Consider the following 5010-nt stretch of genomic DNA (forward strand, 5'->3'; position numbering starts at 1 on the left):
AAATTATTTTATACCTTATATAAGCAATCTTCGTAGTTTTGTAAATTTAAACGACAATAACAGAACTCTCCAAATTATTCAATCGTTTCGCGTTGCAACGCTTTATAATTTTTAGGTTTTCAAATCGTCAAAAGATACATATAATGGTTATATTGGACTATGGTAAATGTTCAGTAATACTGTTTCCTCACAAATATCATAACTAAAACGAAAATTTGCGAATCTGATACAACTTTTTTCAATTTTGTCAATTTACCAAACCGTGAAAAGATCCCTTTAAAGCCTATATAACGCTCAAAATCAACGCAAATTGTGCGTAAAGTATTTCGTAAAATAAAGTTAACACCTAAACAACCAGAGGCCGTTTTATCAACAGATCTTAGCGTGATCTTACGTAAGATTCGTAGAATTTTGTCGTACGCTTATCGTAAGTACTGCGAACCGTTTTATCAAAGAAATCGCAGCTAAGATGTCGTAAGATTTAAAGCTACGACTGGGTAAGACCACTCTTAGCGTTCGTAAACCTTCGTAAACATGGCGGCCGCACGCGCTTTAGACGTTGGTCAACCAAGAGAGATGATAATGTTTCGAGAAAGAAAGGATTTAGCGATCTCCGTGAAGGAGAAATATTGATACTATTGGACGTATTTATGTTTGATAACGTTAAATATATTCGTTATATCATTCTCTGCATTAAATGTCCAAGGGAAATGAAATTTGTGATGTTTGGATAATTAATTCGTTAAATAGGTAAGAATTTAGTCATCTTTGTTCAATTTTTATCAAAACAAATGTTTTATGTTTTTTATAAGTAAAACAGTTCATTTGTCATTAAATATTGAATGTTATCTAGAATTCGGATATTTCACATTTTGGACGCTGCTATACAAGTTAGTTGTCGACGCAATACCTTTTGCGCATAAAGTTTTGAAGTTGTTTTCTATCTAATGAATAATAAATAATGCACTGTATAATGTCTGCAATATCTGCCCCAACGATTATAAGTCAGAAACTTTGCAATCCCAACATTATCAATGTTCTGTCAAAATTAGATTTATGAATTGTACAATAATATATACAGCAGCTGAGCAACATAAATCTCACACTGCACGGTGAGATGCAAGGTAGCTAAGTTATATTCTGATCGAGTTACGCTCTTGCAAAATGTTATTTTAATGACCCTGTATCACACTGTACAATGTCACTTGTCAGTCAGAAGTGGCTTAACTAATAGTGTTAAATCATAAAACATGTGAATTAAATAGATGCCTCAATCATGCAACACAGTTAGTGAAACACATTTCACATATTAAAGTATAGTTTATTTGCAGGTTCATTGAAATTGTGTCAAAATGGCTTGGGTCAACACACATGACGCCTCTGTCTTTGTCCGTGGTTTGAAGGTATGACAATAAATAATGTGCTTTTATGGATATACCATTAGAGGGACTATGGCTAGTATTGGCTAGGAGAAAGTGGAATACTACTGTTATGATGATGCAAATATTTTAGTTTTTACATAAATGCATTGCATTTCTTAAATATAATGTGTTTAATGTGCATACATAATTTTACTTTTAAAGGGACTTTTTCACAGATTTTGGCATATTTTGAAGTTTCCATTGATAAATGTAAACATTGGATCTTAAATGATCCAGTAAAAAATCAAGAATAAAATCAAAACAAGGGAAAAAAAAGTAGCCGGTAACAGCAGGGTAGGCACCAATCGACCGCCCCCGGTTTTAACCGGCGGTTTTTACCGGTTAAAACCGCCCCGGTCAATACTCCCGAAGTAGTCATTACTGGTCAATACTGGTCGATAAAACTTTACCCCCAATTTTGATTAATATTCCATGCTTATTAAATTTAACAATATTGATAATACAAATTAAACAGGCATGTTGCCAATAATGTCTTATGCTATTAATACCCACTATTTTATACTTGTTCATGCAATTTGTAGGCCAATCTCTCAAAATTTTGCAAATAAGTCAAAGTTGCCGTTGGTCATTTGAATTTCTTCTGGTCGATTGATTTTTTTTCAATTCTAGTGAATGTTCAGATTATTCTGTGTTTGATTCAATAAGAATAACAATGTGACACACCAATGATGTGCATAATCAAAAGTATATTCAATGTTTTTGAGATAAAAAAGGTTGGGCACCGAAATAGGGCCTTAAATGGCACCTTTTGACACGACCCTTACTTGTCATGTATTCTTGCCTAGATTTCTTTAAATTCTTTTAAAACAAAATAGTGAAACAATATTTTATTTTCCATTGATATAAAAATAAATAAAAATAATAAGAAATAATTATCAAAAGAAAAAATAATTGAAGTGTCTAGAGTAGCCCCACAATTGGAAAACATTATTTTTTGGCAAAATCAAGAACTTTGATTGCTTATGCATTTGAGGACAAATTGAACTTTTAAATATGAAAGGAAAAAAACAACTTCTTAATACAGAAAGGAGATAAGTTAGATGTTACTATTAAATTAAAAGCAAGTTATATCTCCTTTTGTTTGAGTGATATGAAATAGCCTAAGGGCAGATTTGCTTCATTGTCAATATCAGAGACATAACACTGCATGTATTTTATTACCAATTAAGGCTTATGGGCCATATTTATGACCCTAGAAAACACAAGAGTTATATTTGTCCATCTGCTTATCAAATAGATATATCAATAGATCAGTGAAATACTGTGGTAACTACAATAGTAATAATACTTAAGTTACAGATGTGATACACTGAGATAAAGATATTGCCTCAGTCCTTATGTATTTGATGCCATTTCCATTAATAATAAATAAGTATTTTTTACAGCTTTAAAGATTTTTTTTACAATTAATAACCAAAAAAATTAACAATTACAGAATAATGATTGATTTAATATAGAATATCTTAAAGTCTTCCTTTGTGATGTTTTAATGCTATAATTTTCAATCGACCAGTAATGACCAGTATTGACCGGTTTTAACCGGGTATTGACCGCCGGCCCGGTCAGTACTCAATTGACCGGTCAATATGCCAACCCTGGGTAACAGGGCTCGAACCAGTGACCCCCGTAGTCCTGGAGTTAGTCTGAAGTAAAAACGCATTAGCCCTCTCGGCTATTCCGCCGAGTATACAAACAATAAGTATTTTATACCTTTTATAAGCAATCTTCGTAGTTTCGTAAATTTAAACGACAACAACAGAACTCTCCAAGTTATTCAATCGTTTCGCGTTGCAATGCTTTATTATTTATAGGTTTTCAAATCGTCAAAAGATACATAAAATAGCTATATAGGACTATGGTAAATGTTCAGTAATACTGTTTCCTCACAAATATCATAACTAAAACGAAAATTTGCGAATCTGAAACAACTTTTTTCAATTTTGTCAATTTACCAATCCGTGAAAAGATCCCTTTAATTTCTTTCAACAAAATAAAAGATTCAGTTATATTTCTGTATGTGTATACACACTGTATCAACACATAAAATCTGCATATCATTGTTAAATTTATAATTTAAATGAATTTAAGATTGCGTTAAGCTTGCGAGCATCCATAGCTACCTTCATAAACCGTTTAATCAATAATTGTTCCAACTTAAACTTAGCTTATTATAAATTTGTTGTTAGACTTTTCTGGAAGAAAACCACAAGGGACACCTGCTGGGGGACTCCGGCTATCAACAATAGTTACAACAATGCCCAGTCAAGTGTATTGTGGTTGAGAGGGCTTTTGAACTGCCAAAGAGTAGATTTAGGTATGACAACTTACTACATGTATGTTTGTTTAGTTCAAAACAGTTAAACGCATTCAGTTAATCAACATAAGACACCATTTAATAAGCAAAAAATAAATCTCCCCACAAAATATCGGATAAAAAGTGTGATGCTTTATGCCTTTAATACTCTTAAGAGCAAAATTGTAATCTTCACATCTACATCATAACAATTTAGTAAACGTACACCGTGGGAAGCCTTAAGCATTGCACCTGTTCGTCCTATGTATCTGTCTGTTCATCTGTGGATGGATTTTGCATAACAGCAACTGCTGAATGACCTTAATGTGTTAATGAATTGTAGCTGTACAAAAATGTGTTATAAATGTGTTTTGTTATTTGTTTTAAAATTTTGAGCATATATACACAAGTTGTTTGTACTGAAGAAATTTGTCTTTTAATGACTGATAGACTTGTTTGTCTATCTCAACGTGACATGGGGGCATCAGTGAAGGAGACACATGTAGTTAAAAACATTTGATACAGATTTTAAAGTTGCTTTCATATGAACGTGCATGTGTTGATAAAAATGGATGCCATAGATTATTGCAAATTTTGTTTTATGAATTAATTTCTTTACCCATTTTAGTCTTAAATTTAATTAATATCTGAAGATTTTGATCAATTAAATAAAATGCATAATAGTCATTAGTATTTATAATAAATTGGATATTTAAATTAAATTACTTGTTAATATTGATTGTTATTCTCTATCGACAGGTGTCTACATAAAACTGGCGGTTGTTTATTCATGAGACTCGATGAGTGCTGTCAAGCAGTGGCTGCATGAATGCGCCTGCACAACTTATGCATAAATAAGCAGGTGCCACTGCCTGAACAACTTACTGAGGCATAGGAAGTGGATGACGTTGTGCACAGTCCACAACAGGACCAAAATGCAGCTTATATGGACAACACATCATTAACTTATTTATGTAGTTGCTGTTTTATACTCACATGCGCACGAAGTGCTATAGGTGATTCATTGTGGTCTGTCTATGTTCGGCGACATGTGTTAATATTCAATATTTGACCCTTTGTTGATGAAAGATGGTCATTATGTTTCTGTTAATGATACATAATAACTTTATAAGTTAATGATTTCTTGTCTATGAGCTGCTGCATTTCGGTCAAGTGTGGTCAACATCTTTGTAAAAGTGTGCGTATTGACAAATAAATTCTTCTCCTTTATTTATTTATCTTTGTAACATAACACTACAGGGTTTTCTCCAACAA

General features: G+C 32.4%; 1 long non-coding RNA gene across 1 annotated transcript; it reads left to right on the plus strand.

Annotated features, from left to right (window-relative positions):
* The first annotated feature begins 1271 nt into the window (after nt 1-1271).
* On the plus strand, nt 1272-4728 carry LOC127852821 (uncharacterized). Its single transcript, XR_008036279.1, has 3 exons — nt 1272-1403; nt 3629-3756; nt 4495-4728. It is a non-coding gene; the product is annotated as an uncharacterized LOC127852821 (long non-coding RNA).
* The last annotated feature ends 282 nt before the right edge of the window (nt 4729-5010 follow it).

This window comes from Dreissena polymorpha, chromosome 12 (genome assembly GCF_020536995.1).
Source record: "Dreissena polymorpha isolate Duluth1 chromosome 12, UMN_Dpol_1.0, whole genome shotgun sequence".
Lineage (NCBI taxonomy): Eukaryota > Metazoa > Mollusca > Bivalvia > Myida > Dreissenidae > Dreissena > Dreissena polymorpha.